We start from the raw sequence: 18271 nt of genomic DNA, 5'->3' as shown, positions 1-18271 counted from the left end.
TCTCCCATAGACATCATTTCTTCCTTTGATATCAGATCATTCCCACTGGCATATCATTAAGTCATTAAAAATTTAATGATTAAAACTTTTTTTGACAGTTCCCCCAGCCTCCTTCCAGATGGAGCTCTGTCTATTCCCTTAATAGTAAAATTCCTTGAAACCCTCCTACACTGTTGGTGGGAATGCAACTGGTGCACCCGCTCTAAAAACAGGATGGAGGTTCCTCAAAAAGTTGAAAATAGAGCTATGACCCAGCAATTGTATTACTGGGTATTTACCCCAAAGATACAAATGTAGTGATCCAAAGGGGAACACGCACCTTAATGATTATAGCAGCAATGTCCACAATAGCCAAACTATGGAAAGAACCTAGATGTCCATCAACAGATGAATGGATAAATAAGATGTGGTGTGCACACACACACACACACACACAATGGAATACTATGCAGCCATCAAAATAAATGAAATCTTGCCATTTGCAATGATGTGGATGGAACTAGAGGGTATTATGCTGAGCGAAATAAGTCAATTATCATATGATCTCCCTGATATGAGGAATTTGAGAGGCAGGGTGGGAGTTTGGGAAGGGAAGGAAAGTAGGGAAAGAAAAAATGAAACAAGATAGGATAGGGAGGGAGACAAACCATAGGAGACTCTTAATCTCACAAAACAAACTGCAGTTTGCCAGGGAGAGGGAGGGTGGAGAGGGTGGTTGCATTATGGACATTGGGGAGGGTATGTGATATGGTGAATGCTGTGAAGGGTGTAAGCCTGATGATTCACTGACCTGTACCACTGGGGCAAATAACACATTATATGTTAATAAAAATAATAATAAAAAATTGCAAAAAAAATAGTAAAGTTCCTTGAAAAGAGTGGCCTGATTTCCCCATATCCACTTTTTCACCTCCCATTGTCCCTCCAGCCAGAATGTTTTCATCTCTGCCTTTCTAGTAAAACATTCATCAAGGTCCCCCACAGCTTTGCTCCAGCACAAGGGGCGATCTCTTCTCTGTTCTCAATCACTCGACCTCTTGAAGTCATTGTACATATTGATATCCATCTGTCCTTCCTGAAATAAATATTTCTTCCTTAGGCTTTCCTGACATCATGGATTTTTCTTCTTCTTCTTCTTTTTTAATCTACTTCACCCAGTCCCTCATCCACCTCCCCTCTGGCAACCACCAGTTTGTTCTCTGTATTTAAGAGTCTGGGGGTTTTGTTTGTCTCTTTTTCTTCATTCATTTGTTTTGTTTCTTGAATTTCACCTATGAGTGAAATCATATGGTATTTGTGTTTCAAACGTATTTTACTTAGCATTATAGTCTCTAGCTCCATCCATGTTGCTGCAAATGGCAAGACTGCATTCTTTTTCATGGCTGAGTAATACTTCATTGTGTATCTTGACATCTTCCTGATCCATTCATCTATCGATGCATTCCTGGGCTGCTTCCATAATTTGGCTATTGTAAATGATGCTGTGATAAACATAGGGGTGTGTCTATCCCTTTAAATTAGTGTTGTGGGGCACCTGGGTGGCTTAGACAAGTGTCTGCCTTTGGCTCAGGTCATGATCCCAGGGTTCTGGGATCAAGCCCCACATCAGGCTCTCTGCTCAGCAGAGATCCTGCTCTCCTTCTCCCTCTGCCTACCGCTCCCCTTGCTTGTGCTCTCTGTCAAATAAATAAATAAAATCTTTAAAAATAAGTAAGTGTTCTTATATTTTCTGGGTAAATACCCTGTAGTGGATCATATGTTAATTCTATTTTAAATTTTGTCAGGAAACTCTGCTCTTCTCATTTCCTTGATTAGTGTTATTAAGCATTTTTTCATGTGTCTCCTGATCAACTGTATGCCCACTTTGGAAAAATGTCTTTATTAGGTCCTCTGCCCATTTTTAATCGATTATTTGGGTTTTTTGGTATTGAGCTCTATAAGTTCTTTATATATTTTGGATATTAACCCCTTATCAGATATATCATTTGCAAATATCTCTTCCCATTCAGTAGACTGCCTTGTCATTTTGTTGATGGTCTCTTTTGCTGTGCAAAATTTTTTATTTTGGTGTATTTTGTTTTTGTTTCCCTTGCCTGAGGGGACATGTCTAGAAAAATGTTTCTATGGCTGATGAAAATATAGGCAAATATAGAAAATATAGGCAGTAATTTCTATATTTCCTTCTACGTGTTTCATGGCTTCAGGTGTTACATTTAGGTTTTTAATCCATTTTGAGTTTATTTTTTAATTTTTTTAAAGATTTTTTCTTTATTTATCTGACATAGATCACAAGTAGGCAGAGAGGCAGGCAGAGAGAGAGGAGGAAGCAGGCTCCCTACAGAGCAGAGAGCCCGATGCGGGGCTCGGTCCCAGGACCCTGGGATCATGACCTGAGCCGAAGGCAGAGGCTTAACCCACTGAGCCACCCAGGCGCCCCTATTTTTTAATTTTTTAAAGAGATTTTATTTATTTTTATTTTTTATATTTTATTTATTTATTTATTTTGATACTGGAGCATTCCCACTGGCATATCCTTAAGTCATTAAAAATTTCATGATTAAAACTTTTAATTTTTATTTATTTATATTATTATTTTATATATTTTAAATTTATTGTTATTTATTTCTTTAGAGAGAGAGAGAGCACCCAAGTGTGTGAGAGAGGAGAGGTGCAGAGGGAGAGAGAGAGACTCTCCAGCAGACTCCCTGCTGGGTGCAGAGCCCGACATGGGGCTGGATCCCATGACCCTGAGGTCATGACCTGAGCCAAAACCAAGAGTCAGTCATTCAACCGATTGAGCCACCCAGGCACCCCTATTTTGAGTTTTTGTGTATAGTATAAGAAAGTGATCTGGTTTCATTCTTTTCCAAGTAGCTGTCCAGCTTCCCCAGCACCATTTGTTGAAGAGACTGTCTTTCTCCGTTTGCATATTCTTGCCTCTTTCATTGAAGATTAATTGACCACGTAAGCATGGATTTATTTCTGAGCTCTCTAGCCTGCTCCACTGATCTCTGGGTCTGCTTTGTGCCGGTGCCAGACTGTTTTATGACAACGGCTTTGTAGTAAATCTTGAGATCTGGTTTTGTGGATAGCCAAGGTTATTGTTTTGGCTACTCAGGGTCTTTTTTGGTTCCATACAATTTTTATTATTATTTGTTCTAGTTCAGTGAGAACTGTTGGTATTTGGGTAGCGAATGCATTAAATCTGAAGATTGCTTTGGAAAGTGTGGACATTTTAACAATACTGGCTTTTCTCATGATACCAGTGCTTTCCAGCTCCCACCCTCATTGCTCCGGCTTGGCCTCTTTTCCTGCTCCTACCCTGCTTGACCTGGAGTGTAGTACGGTTTCGTTTTGACCTTCTTCTCTGCCTAGGCGCTCACTCCCAGGGTAATTTCATTCTAGAACTCACGGTTTTAAAGTTCATGTTCACGCTGGCGACTCCCCATTTTATATCCCTAATTCTAACTCCCCTCTCTTCATCCCTATTATTTTCTTCATTAATATCCAAGTTCATACATGACCTCTTCCCTTCAAGGTCTAACTGACATGTCAGAATTAACATTTCCAAATAGTCCTCTCCAGTTACCCACTCAGTTTCTAAAGTCAAAGTGTTAAGAGTTACCCTGGATTCCCCCTTCTCCTTCTGTTTTATGCCCCACCCAACCCGTTAGAAAGACCTGTCAGCTCTGTCTCACACACAACCAACCACCCAGACCTCACTAACCCCTCACTGCAGCCCCAGCACTGGCTGACTTGCTCTCCCCTCGGATCCCCCTCAATAGCTGCTTTCACCCTTTTCAGGAAGATTGCTCTGGCCATGCTATTTAAATTTTAATGACCTATCTGATCCCCTGCCAGCTTCCCATTTCTCCTTTCCTGCTTTATTTTTCTCCCTTATTACTTCTTACCCATCTCACATACTCTATATTTTCAATTATTTGGGGGTCTTCTTATGGCACACCCTCCCCAACCCTGGCCCCTCATTAGAATGTAAGATATATGAAGTCCGGCCTTTTTTCCCCTGTTCTATTCACCGCTGTATCCCAACTTAGAACAGTGCCCAAATGGGGTGCCTGAGTGGCTCAGTGGGTTAAACCTCTGCCTTCAGCTCAGGTCATGATATCAGGGTCCTGGGATCGAGCCCTATGTCGGGCTCTCTGCTCAGTGGGAAGTTGGTTTCTCCCTCTCTCTACCTGCCGCTCTGCCTATTTGTGATCTCTGTCAAATAAATAAATAAAATCTTAAAAAAAGAAAAGAACAGTGCCCTGAATAAATGCTCTGGATAAGTATTTGTTGAATACCTACTTCTCTGTCAGATTCCCAACTTCCTTTCTTGAGCCCCCCCTATTGTCCATTCTCCACAGAGCAACCAGAGGGATTTTTTTAAAGACTATATCAAACATTCTCATTTCCGTAGTGGTTTTCCATTATAGTGAGAGTAAAATTAATATCCCTTATCACGCACTGCAAGCCCCGCACCTCTGTCCCCGCTGCCGCCGTGCCTCATCTTCCACTCTTCCCCTTCACTGTGCATGCCATGCACTTGCCTTCCTTCGGTCCCCTGAACACACAGCGGCTGTTCCCGCCACAGGGCCCCTGCGCCCGCTGGTCCCTCAGCCCAAACCAGGGTTTCTCAACCTCAGTATGAATGATATTTTGGGCTCGATAACTCGTGGCGGTTGGGGCCTCCCTGTGTGTGAATAAATTATTTAGTAGCATCCCTGGCCTTGACCCAGTGAGTGTCAGTACCGTTCCTCCAGTGTGATGACCACAGTTGTCTCCAGACAGCAGCAGATATCTTCAAGCGGGCTAAAGCACCCTGGCTGAGAAGCCCTGGCTTAGACCATCCTGCCCTCAGGCTTTAGGACTGCCTCTGTCCCGCTGTCGAGATCTATTTCAGTTGCCCCTGTCTATGTGGGCTGTTCCTTCAGAATCTTAACTCTAGTACCCCCCACCACCACCACCATGTTATACCATTACTCTGATTTTTTTTTTCTTTTTAACACTCCTCACTTTTCTTTTTAACACTCCTCACTATTACACTGTCCATTTTTTTCCATATTGATTTGTTTCCATATTTCTTTTCTTTCAATTCCTTTTGTTTCCTCCTCTCCCAGAATGAAATTACCATCAAGAAAGGGCATTTTTCGAACTTAATTGCTCACTACTTTATCCACTTCGACTAGAACATTGCCTGGCGTGAATGACATGACATGGTCGATAAATGTTTGATGGAAGTAGTACTACAGTTCCCATAAGCACTCACATGAATACGTGTCTGTGTGGGGGCTCTGTGTGCAGTGGAAAGGGAAACATGCATGCACATTCTCACACACAGTATATCCTGTTCATCATATAAGCAGGGCACTTCTCTGTTTGAAAGAAGCCTTAAGGGATTTTTTTTCTGTATATTTCTTAATTATGGCCAGTGGGAGATTGAGAAAGTCTGCCTCGCCACCACCATCAACAAAACAAACAAGTAAAAGGAGGAGTATTAATCTGGACTTTGTCCATTGCAGATAATAGACACTTAATTCAAACTAGCTTAAACAAAGAGAGAGAGAGAGTTATTTCTTCAGGTGAAGCAAAGTTCAGGAGTAGACAGGGTGATCCAGGCAAGGCTGTTAAGTCACTATCTTGGGCATCCTGACCTTCCGCCTGTCGAAGCTCCACTTTCTGCTCTGTCAGATTCCTTCTCAGACAGGCTGTCCTCAAGTTTGGGAAGACGCCCAGCAGCAAATCCAAACTGATATTCTACCAGCTTAAAATTTTTAGAAGGAAGAGACATAGTTCTAGCAAGTCCCATTTCAGCAAAATGATATTTTAATGGAATTATCTCTGAATAAATCACTGGGACCAGGGAATGGCAGGAAAACCTCGTACCTTCCCAGACTGGAGTGAATGGCAGACAGTCCATCTCAAATCATATGCACTGAGAGTAGAGGGAGAGGATGTTCCAGAAACGAAATTCAAGAGAAGGGATCCTCACCAAATCAAAGCCATTGATGTCCATAGCCCTGGACTGTGTACACTTTCTGGGTCACTTCCATGGACCTTGGCTGAAATGCTGAGTTGTCAGTGACTATGTATGTATAAGCTCTGTACAAGCAGGGCTTTGTCTCATTCACGGTTCCATCCCCAGTGTTATTTAGAAGACCTTGCACATAGAAGGCCACCCGTAATAAATATTTCCTTTCCCTTCCTTTCTCCTTCATCTTCCTAGATTCAGAGATCTGGTTTCCAGTAGGCTCTGCAGAAATTATACTGGGTCTCGCACAAAGGGAGCTCGGCAAATATATGTGAAGTGAATATTAAGGGCACTGATAAGTTCGTAATAGGTCTTAGCCTTTACTCCTGACCACAACCCCAGAGGACAGAAGGACACGGCACTAATAGCAAAGCCTAAGGAGCTGGTGTGCCTGGGTGGCTCAGATGGTTAAGCGTCTGCGTTTGGCCTCAGTTATCATCTCAGGTTCCTGGGACCATCGACTCCTGGCTCAGCGGGGATCTGCTTCTCCCTCTCCCTCTGGCCCTGCTTGTACTCTATCTCTCTCTCTCAGATGAATAAATAAAATCTTTGAAAAAAAAAACCCTACTGAGCTTATTACTCAGCCTCCTTTTGCCTTTTCCTTATCTTCTTTGAAATCTGTTACTCTCCTTTTTATCTACCTCCAACTTCTGCTTTCCCCATCTCTTGGTAAACCTGTTCCTGTTTCTGTGCCTTTTGTCTCTGCGAGGTTTCCTTCTTCCCTGAGCTAAATGATATATTGGTGCAGCTTCCAAATCTCCGTCAGTGTGTTCTTTTTCTTATTTTTCACTGTTCTTCTTTCCCTTCCTACTCATAATACATAAATGGAACTTTTATGTTTGTTATAGACTTTTATGTTTGTTTATAGATCTATGATTCTTAATTTTCAAGGCTATTAAACAAAACATTTAAATTTCTTTCCATAAAAATAGGTGGTATTTGGCAGTTAGTGACTGCCAAAAGGAAACTGATACCCTGCCATCTTTCCGGAACTGGCTTTGCAATAAATAATGAGAATTTAATGAAATACTTCTAGGATATAGGTGTACACAGAGGAAACTAATATAAAGTTAGAGAGGCCTACTGCTTCAACTGTAAATTCCAATCGAAAATCAGTTTGGTTGCTGAGCAGAGAACAATTGTTTAAGGTTTAAAAATGGACTTATTTCTTCAAAACTTTAAAAAGGATTTTATCTTCGACAGTGAAATTCCCAAGGATCCCTTGAAGGCCATTCTGTTGGACTTGGAATGTTACTTTACGTGGAATTTACTTAAGGAAGACATTCTGTTTGATGTGGATGATACAATTGAGCAGCAGCTTGAATTCGTCACCAGAGAATCCAGACTTACTCTTTATAACCTACTGGCCTACGTGAAACACCTAAAAGGCCAAAATGAAGATGCCCTAGAATGCTTGGAACAAGCAGAAGACATAATGCAGCGAGAGCACTCGGACAGAGAAGTGCGACGTCTGGTCACTTGGGGAAACTATGCCTGGGTGTATTATCACATGGATCAGCTTAAGGAAGCTCGGAAGCATTTAGACAAACTAGGGACTGTCTGTAGGAAACTGTTCAGTCCTTCTAACTACAAGTTGGAAATGCCTGAGACTGACTGTGAGAAAGGGTGGGCACTCTTGAAATTTGGAGGAAAGTATTACCACAGGTCAAAAGCGACTTTTGAGAAGGCTCTGGAAGCAGAACCTGACAATCCAGAATTTAACATCAGCTATGCCATCACAATGTACCGGCTGGATGATACTGACCGACACGGGTGTATAAAGAGCTTTTCTCTGGGCCCACTGAGGAAGGCTGTCACCCTGAATCCAGGTAATGCCTACATTAAGGTTTTACTGGCACTGAGGCTTCAAGATGTACAAGCAGAAGATGAAGGGGAAAAGTATATTGAAGAAATTCTGGACCAGGTATTTTCCCAACTTCATGTCCTTTGTTACACAGCCGAATTCTACAGGAGAAAAAATTCCTGGGACAAAGCTCTTGAAGTTTTGAAAAAGGCCTTGAAGGTGACACCAATGTCTTTGTTCCTGCATCTTCAGATGGGACTTTGCTATCAGGCGCAAATGACTGAAATCAAGAAGGCTACAGACAACAGACCTACAGGGGAAGATAAACTGAGAATGGACAGGCTTATTACAACGGCTATATCTCATTTCGAAGTAGCTGTGCAATGAGACTCCAAGTTCCCATTTGTCTACACGGACCTGGCCAGCATGTATGTCGAGGCAGGCCAGTGTAGCAAAGCTGAAGAGGTATTCCAGAAAGCCCTTCATCTGGAGAACAGAACCGATGATCACAAACATCAGATCCACTATTATTATGGCCGCTTTCAGCAATTTCACTATAAATCAGAAAGTACTGCCATGTGCCATTATTTAGAGGCCTTGAAGATCAGCGACCAGGAGGCTCCTGGGTGGCTCAGTGGGTTAAAGCTTCTGCCTTCGGCTTGGGTCTTGATCCCAGGGTCCTGCGATCGAGCCCCACATCGGGCTCTCTGCTTAGCCGGAAGCCTGCTTTCCTTCCTCTCTCTCTGCCTGCCTCTCTGCCTACTTGTGATCTCTGTCTGTCAAATAAATAAATAAAATCTTAAAAAAAAAAAAAATCTGCGACCAGTCATCCCTCTGTCCCAAACTGATAAATGTTCTGAAGAAACTGGCTGTAAAGAGACTTGGTCATGATGCTTCAGATGTGCAGAGTTTACGTGCACTGGGGTTTGTTTACAACCCGGAGGGAGCCCCAAGGCAAACTGTTGAGTACTATGAGCAGGCCCAGAGGCTAGATCCAGAAAACGCAGAGTCCTTTGCTGCTCTCTGTGAGGTTCGACTTTCTATTTAAGTACATGCTCTAGGAAATTGCTTTTAAGCATTTCTTCCCACTTTGGGCTCATATATTTTCATTGTTAATTATGGAGGCAATTTTTGCTGAATGTTTACTGTAGACCAGGCATCATCCCAAATGGGATGAACCTTTGGATTTTTTTTTTTTAATTAAAATACTGTAATCCATTTGGAAACAAAAACATTCCAGATGTTGTGTCTTTCAAAAATGGTATGGCCACTAGGGCTATATCCCCTTTATCTCTGTTATTTATAGTAATTTTCTGATTAGGGGCACTTGGATGGGTCAGTCAATTAAGTGTCTGGCTCTTGATTTCGGCTCAGGTCATGATCTCAGGGTTACAGGACTGAGTCCATGTCTGGCTCTGAGTTCAGCTCAGACAGAGTCTGCTTGTCCCTCTCCCTCTCCTTCTGCCCATTCTCTCCGCCCCCATAAATAAATAAAATCTTTAAATAATAATAATTTTCTGATTATATTTTGTCAAATTTCCCATATTGCTCGCTTGTGCAGTAAGCATAATTTTGCATAAGCCTTTGATCCCTAGGTCAAGAACCCTCTTTCAGGAATGCAAAATTATATTAGTAAAGCTCTTAACTATGTAGCTTGCAAAAGATGGATCCTATGGGTTCTGACTTTGATAAGGATATTTAACCATTAGCCTGATAGTCACTTAAAGATTCCCTTTTGTTGAAAGAAAAAGTTTGTAACAGTAAAGAATCTGTCATCTATGATGACTTCAATAAAAGGAGAAAAAAACTAAACAGGGGGAAACGGATTTCTTTAAATATAGGACTTTAGGGACCCATGAGAAATCAGAGATATTATCTCCTCAAAATGTTCACTGCATAACTAGAAGCAGTTTTGAAAAAAAAATGAACAATGGAAAATCATTAGTCTCAAGATTTTCTGGTCTTTTAACTAGAGGAATAAACCTAACCTAAATGGAATTCATTTTACTCCAACTAAAATTGCAGAATTTTTAGGTTAAAATTAAGACAGAAAGCAGATTGAGAAATTGCAAAAAATGATTTAAAGAAATGAGTAAAGTAGATGTCCCCATTCTACATCCATAGATTACCAAGGTTTCAGTGATTTGGTTTTGGGTCTGGGCTGGGTGGTTCTTGTACCCCTAATTTCTGGCCTTTAGTTAACTCCTATAGTATCCCAAACTTACTTCTGTGTAGCTTTTTCTTTTGCCTGAAGGTTTCAGACGAACAAGTTTTCCCGTAGATCTTCCAGGAACAGTTAAGCCCTGCTTTTGGTTTGAATATCCACCTTGGAGGGTCTACTGCTTAAGAGTGTTTATGCCTGGGGGGCTTTTTAAATTGAGATCTTACTGAAAGTGGCTTCTCTGCCATTGTTTCTTTGATCATCTACAATTATACTTACCACCACAGTATTAGTGGAAAAGTGTGCCATGTGACTTGATTCTCCACACTGCCACTGCCTTGATGCTATTATGTATATATATTTTTTACTTATTGTTATTACTTTTATTTTTAAATTTATATGGTTATATTACAAAAGTGATGAATTCTCATTGTAAAATTTTAAACAAACAGAAGCATATGGATTTAAAAATAAGAGCACTTCTCCTCACCCTAATCCAATTCCACACCCTCATGGCAACCTGTTAACAGTTTAACAGGAATCCCTCCAGGTATGTTTTCTATGCATATTCAAACATACATCCATACTGCAATGTATTTCATGAATTAAAGTTTTTAAATGTTTGATTTACTTAAGTCTCTGCTGTTTTGGTTTATTTTACTAATTTTATTTGTTCATTCAAGAGGGAAGAACAGGAATGGGAATGGTCTTTACTCAAGTATTTCCGGAATTCAGGACTGAAGTCCGTGGGGCACCTGGGTGGCTCAGTGGGGTAAAGCCTCTGCCTTCAGCTCAGGTCATGATCCCAGGATCCTGGGATAAAGCCCCGCATCGGGCTCTCTGCATGGCAGGGAGCCTGCTTCCTCCTCTCTCTCTGCTTGCCTCTCTGCCTACTTGTAATCTCTGTCTGTCAAATAAATAAAATCTAAAAAAAAAAAAAGAAGAAGAAGAAGAAGAAGACGCATCTGTCACATTTTGCAGCACATAATTTATTTTGCAGCAAGTCATTTTCCCCTATTGGGAATAATGTAATTAAGGTTATGTTCCCAAGTAGTGACTCTACACACAATAAAATACAATTATGATATCAAAACAATAATATAGTTATAAGCCTCTATATTTTTTAAGATATTATTTATTTGTCATGGGTTGGGGGGGAGGGAGGACACAAGCAGGGGAAGCTTCAAGCAGAGGAAGAAGCAGGCTCCCCACTGAGAAAGGAGCCTGATGTGGGACTTGATTCCAAGACCCCAGGATCATTACCTGAGGCGAAAGCAGATGCTGGGCTGAGCCATCCAGGCATCCAAGCCTCTATATTTAAGTATTAGACTTTATAGTCTATTAAACAACTTTAAAATTCACTAGATATTAAAACACTGAAGAACTGCCTCGCATGATATTGAAGCTGAGGCTCATAACCACGGTCCACGGGCCACAAGCTACAGACCCAGGAGAGAGCAGGAGCGTGATTCCAGTCAGAGTCCAAAGGCCCGAGACCTGGAGGGATAAAGCCAGAGGCTCCGGTCCGAGTCTGAACACCTGAGAACCAGGAACGCGGACAACATAAACTCCAGTCCAGGGAGAGGAGAAGGCCAGTGTCCAGCTCACACAAACAGACAAACAGACAGACAGACAGAATTCACACTTCCTCTGCCTCTGGGTTCGACTGGGGCTCCCAGCAGACGCGGGAGGCCCGTCCACACTGGGGGAGGGCGGTCTGCTTTCCCTGCCCACCCAGTCAGCGGCTCATCTCTCCTGGGGACACCGTCACACACACCCAGACCTATCGTTTAACGAGAGCTCGGGCACCTCAGTCTGGCGAGCTGACACAACCTGTCACCGCGTCCCAGGTGCCGTGCCTCGCAGGTGCGTGTCCCAGTGACCGTGTTTATTTTCTCCACAGTGAGGTCAATAAGGATTCTCTGGAGAAAACCTTTGCACAGCTGAAATGCCATTTCACGTGGAACTTACCTAAGGAAGATGGTATCTTAGGCGATCTAGAAGATAGAGTGTGTCACCAGATCGAATGGGTAAACGCTGAGTGCAAAGCTACAATGTACAACTTCTTGGCCTACATAAAACACCTGCGTGGTCACCACGAGGCGGCGCTGGAGAGCCTGCGGCGGGTGGAGGAGCTGATCCGGCGGGAGCACCCAAAGCAAGCTGACACCCGAAGTCTGGTCACCTGGGGCAACTTCGCCTGGGTCTCCTACCTCCTGGGCAGACACGCAGATGCGCAGATGTATGTGGACAAAGTAGGACGAGTGTGCAAGACGTTTCCACATCACAACTGTACCGAGTGCCCACTGGTTTCTTCTGTGACCAGAGCTGCCTGGGGCCTCTGCAGGGCGGGTCCCTGGGAACTATGGTCGTACCGCCAGGTGCTGACTCTGGTAGTTCCTGCTCGTCCTTGTTCCTAGCCATCGGTACATACTTTAGCTTTGCCAGTGTCTGGGTGGAGCAAAACCGAAGGAAGTCCTTTGCCTAGGGACCTGGAAGGCTCAGAAAGCTGGGTGCTCATCTGGCTCTTCCTTTCCCAGAGAGAACCCTTTCTGGCTGGGAGTTCCCTATGGGCATTGAGCAGCACCAGCCAGGCAGGTGGGATCAGGGGGCAAAATGAAGCTGTCCTCCTCTTTTTGAAAAGTTATTCTCAGGGTTTTTTGGGTTTTGTTTTTGTTTTTTCCCCCCACTGTTGCTGAATTTTGGTAAGTGGACACCTGAACTTTGCTGGAGCTATTTTTATTCATGAATAAAGTGCGTAACTGTGGATCTCACCTGGGGTAGGTGGGCTCCCCTACTTCACCATCTTGGTCACATCACTCTCCAACAGAATTTTGTGTTTCATTTTCAAATAACTCCTAATCAACTGCAAAACCGTCTGATTCACATCTATTGATTGATAAATGAACTTACGTATTTTATTTTTAAATCTTACAACAACCCCATAAAGTAGTTAGTGCTGTCATTCACTTTTTAGTGAGGGAGAAACTGAGGATTTCGGTGGTTAAGTCACCTGTGTAGACCCACAAATGTGCTGAGTGGTAGAGTCTGGACGTGTATGCAGACCAGACTGACCGAAGTCCACGATCCTTGACGGTGTCTCACCGTCAAGACCCCGCAGCCCCAGCTCCTATTGGACAGCCTTTAACAGCTCTCCTCAGTCACAGTCACGGGCCTCACTCCCTGGCAGATGCAGCTGAAAAAGAGACCTTCTGAGATGGAGGCCCATACATTTTACTGCATACAGGGAGCTCTCCTCAAAGAAAGTAACAGAGGCAATCACAGCTCATCTGCTGCTGGGTGCCAGTCTTCATCCTCTCCCATGCACCTCTCCCTCCACCTTGAAACAGCAGATGCATGGCACAGCCTATCCTCAACAGCCTTTCTCTGAGGGTAAGTCCCGGGCAGGCTCAAAACTACACATACTCATATGCCCAATTGAGAAGCATTTGGAGATTGTGAACATGGCCCATTGTAATCCAATTACAACTCTTTTTCTTTCCTTCTTTCTGACTACCAAATTCCATAGAACCCAAAAGAACACAAACTTTCTTTCTAGTTCTCTGTCCAGAACCAGGTGTCCAAAGGATAAAGGCCAGAGCCTCTCAGCTCAGGAGGCTGGAGACAACATGGAACCGTAAATGTACAGAGCAAAGAGCTGTGCCTTACCTTCCTGGTATCATCAGAGGTCACATTCTTTACAGTTCTAGATTCAGTGCCCATTAGCCTCAATGGTCCCTCCTTCTGAGCTGCCCAAAACAATCTCTTCTCCCTGGAGGTGTTGTTTTTACAATCCCTAAGGACAGGGTTTAAAAGTGGGCTTTAATCATAGCCTGTGTCTCTACTGACATAAAACTACCACAAACAAATGTATATCACAGATACATCATTTATGAACATAGGTAAAACATTTAAGAAAAGCTAAAAACAGAGGCTAACAATTTAAAAATGTCATATCCATGATCATCAAGATTTCTCTTGGGCTGCAAAATACGTTTGCTTGGGAAAATTATATAAACATTAAAAATGGAAAAACTCTAAAAATATAATCCAAAAGAAGACTCCCTCCTTTTGGAGTTAACTTTAAGTGCAAACTCTGGCATTTTTATAAAGAGCACGATGATGTTTTGTGACTATCTCTTTGCTGAATAGTACATAATGAAAATCTTTATTGGTAAATATATTTTAACAATCTCTAAAATTTCTCCCATATGTTCACGATGATAATATAGTCCGGAGGTTTATGTGTTCAGAGAAAAAAAAACCTAGACATAAACAAGAAATGTATAGTCTGTATGAAGGAAACTTTTGAACTTTGGTGAATAATAATTTAAAAGCTCCAAGTAATAAAGAGGAACAAATCATTTTCCTAAATAAAAAGATGAAGTATATTATGACACAATATTCCAAACAAAACCTCCACAGACTTTTGTTTTTTCACATTTTTTTGTTCTGTTGCTAGGAAAAAAAATGTAAATTTTATGTAGAATAATAAGAGGCAAACATTTTGTGAAAGGCAGACTGAAGCTGAACCAAAGTGTCTTTAATAGCTATAATAATCTAAATATTTTAGTTCTGAGTTGTGAAAAAGAAAACATGTAAAGTCCTAATATCATGTAAGAATTTAGTGTATGATAATGGTACAATCTGCAAAAGGTAGAAAGAAATGGGCCTCCAAGGGTAACTGATGGTGTGTCTAGATGGTTAGTAAGGATAGATGTTTACTTCCTATACTGCAATGAAAACATACCTGTGTGTAAGTATTCCTAACTGAAATATAAAATTTGAACTATCAAAGTTCAAAAATCGTGAGTTTCAAAATTTTAATGCTGAGATGACAGGACACCAACAGCAGACAAAGCTTATTTAAAAGTCTGAATTTATGAAATCTTGACTTCAAAAAGAACCCTTCCATAGACAAATTTGAGGGTGCTTCAAAATAATGAGAAAGGGAATCATATTAATGTGGAATAATACGTTATAAAGTAATAAAAAAATTATGTTTAGTTCTCATTGTTGCTATAAACAGAGATAAACTATAGATAGATTCTTATTACCAAGAACACATAAATCAAGAAAATATTGTGTATTTCTATGACCAACTATTATAAAATGAGCACCTCAAATAAAATGAGGCCAAGGAACCAAAGGCACTGCAGTCCTACCACTGCATACACCAGAGCTCTGACACCTGCAACCAGCCTCTCAGGAAGCGGGCGGCAGCAGGCACAGCAAAGGGCCAAGTCATTCTTCCTCTCTTGCTCTCCCTGGGGGGCCTGCCCATGTTGCTAAGAGATCTGGATGAGGCCTTTGCGCTCTGCTCCAGAGGAACTCTGTGCCCTGGTGTCCAAGAGCCCAAGACCATCTGCAGCTTATCTTTTTACAAACCCAGCCCGATGTTAAACAATCAAACTAGACACTTACAAAGTCAATAAATTATAAATAAAAATAAAACGAAGCTGAGGACATGAGCTAACACTAAGCAAGAAACTGAAGATGAGCAGTTAATAGTGTAGAACTGCTCAACATCTCTAGAAAACCAATTCAAGGACTATTAGATAAGGTTGGAAAAGCCTGTAAAAGAATAGGACTCATTATGGAAATATGTTTGGAAAACTCACATTTCCAAACTTTGGATGGATCTGAAATTCACATAGCCTTTCTGGAGTCAATTTCATAAGAAGCGAAAATGAACTTACTTTTTAATCCAGAAATTACAGTTTTAGAAAGAAATCCAAAGAAGAAAACTTGAAGGAGTGCAGAAAGGTATATGCCCAAAGGCACTCCTCCACAATGTTAATTTGTAATAATAAAAATACTGGAAGTCACCTGAGTATCAACAGGTTAGAGATAAAATGGTATTGATCCATAAGAGAGAATCCTAGGCAGTCATTAAAAATGAGCACATAAGGGCAGAAAAACCAACACAGATTAACAGAAAAAATGTTAATCACATATTGTGAAGCGAAAAGTGGGAGTTTACAGTATATAGTTATCCTAATACTGTGTGCACAGGTGTGTATATCCAAAAAGAACACGGAAACAGAAGAAGCCAAACCAAATGCCAGAGACAAAGCTATAACCCACCTACGGAGAACAATAGGGAGCAGAATTATTATTTCATTAATTTTCCCATAGAAGTAAAATTGAAAAACACATTTCAGAGAATATAAGTCTATGACTCCTATATAATATTAAAGTCATTTTATTTATATTTTCTAAGCATTATTATTTTCTCATCCTTACCTACCAAATTAACAGCATGCTGTTTCATAGGTAAAAGCTTTTTACAGCCTTCGACAGTATCTACTCCTCTAAAGTTACTAAGGTTCAGGTGTGTTTTTCATCACAACCACTAACATTAGCAGTTTTAAAACTTTGGGACACATTTTATACGAATTTTTCAATGTTTCAAACTATAGTAAGGTAGAATATCTACACAAATCACTAAATCATCTGGAAAGAGAAAACTCCAAGAAGCATTAACAATAATAGTTGTTCATCCATAGGCTATTAAAAATTACGTGGTTTATTTCTCTTTAGTAGCAATGACAAATACAGCTTGCAAAGCACTGGGCACAATGGCTTTAAAGATGTCTAATTCCAGGCAACAATATATTATTTGGAAATGGCATGGATACTTTTGATTGCAATATAGAATTTTGATATTCTTTTTTTTTAAAGATTTTATTTATTTATTTGAGAGACAGAGATCACAAGTAGGCAGAGAGGCAGGCAGAGAGAGAGAGAGGAGGAAGCAGGCTCCCTGCAGAGCAGAGAGCCCGACGTGGGGCTTGATCCTAGGATCCTGGGATCATGACCTGAGCCGAAGGCAGAGGCCTCAACCCACTGAGCCACCCAGGTGCCCCAGAATTTTAATATTCTGACAGTATTTCTGATTTGCTAAAGTCAAATGCCCTTAAGCATCCGGTCTATTAAAACTTTTCTGTAGGTGAACAAATATGGATTAAAATGCATGGGAAAAGGCCTAGGATACATGCTGAAGTAAAAACAAACAGTTATTTTAGGAGAGGCAACTGAGAGACAGGGGAGAAGACAATTCCTCTGTTACATTCTGAAGAATATTTACGCCCTCTTCCCCCAACCTTCACAGCTGGTATGGACCAACAGCACAGGAGCACCCAATCCTAGGAAGGCTAAGGAAGTCCCAGTAGCTCCTGGTCACTAGTCACAGTTGCCATGCTTCTCCAAGTTCCTTTTCTAATTTAAAGAATGTGGTTGGACACCCCACAGGGCAGGACTTCACTACTCCCCTGCTGTCCTCTCAGGATGTGAATGAACTTCTTTGGTGGGGGTGCGGAGGAGGATGGTGGTGGTTAGACAAGAATTTTTGGTCTGTGTGTCACAGCAAGTAAGCTAAAACTAAGGCCTGCTCTTTCAGATGGGGATAACTATTCCCACTTTGTATATAAGGAAAAGGAGGATCAACCATCCCAAACTATGAATTCCAGATACGGTGGAGCAAGCAAGATAGAAAGCATCACTTTTCCAACTCGCTAAGTATCTGACTGGACCTTGCTCTTGAAAAGTGATGTCTAAGAGCAGGTATCAGTTCCTCGTTGTCTGAAAAAGAAGCCTGGGGATGTGCAGAGTCTGAAAGGGGATGTGCAGAGTCTGAAAGGAGGGGCGGGTGGGAAAGAGGAAGGAGATGGAGATTACGTAGTGTCCCATTGCTCGGTGGCCCATGAAGGTTCCATGGAAATAACAGGAATCAGAACAGGCTAAGCCACCCACAGAAACACGGAGGTCGAAGGGGTAGGGCAAGGGCAGCTACAACTGCAGTTCCCTACTGGGGACAACAAGTAGGTTGGTTGAGGGCATCCAGGATATCCACGGGTTGAACCTTTCCAGAGGCTACGGCTCTACCTTTCCTTGCCAAGTACAGGCAGGATGTGAAGTGACAGGGCACACCAGGCTAGGCGAGGACAGGTTACACACAGAAAATGTGGAAAAAACAGGTTCTAGGGGGTTGCCAGGAAACACTATCTAGGCACTGGGAATGTACATCACTTAGTCATTTCAGAAAACCAGACCTATGACCCAGCCATTCCTTTTCTGATTTTGCACTTGAGCACTGTTGTTTAAGTTCTGGGAGATGACCCATTCATGGGCTGTGCAATCAGTTTAGTAAATGGTAACAAGCATTTCTTTTAACATAATGTGGTACAATACAAAATAAAATATCAAAGTATTTTACAGGTAATTAGGGTGTTGTTTCAGGAAACAAAATCATAGGTATGTAAAATTGTTGGTT

The sequence above is a fragment of the Neovison vison genome, chromosome 2, assembly GCF_020171115.1.
Source record: "Neovison vison isolate M4711 chromosome 2, ASM_NN_V1, whole genome shotgun sequence".
In the NCBI taxonomy this organism is placed as follows: Eukaryota; Metazoa; Chordata; class Mammalia; order Carnivora; family Mustelidae; genus Neogale; species Neogale vison.
Note: the sequence above shows the minus strand (reverse complement) of the source record.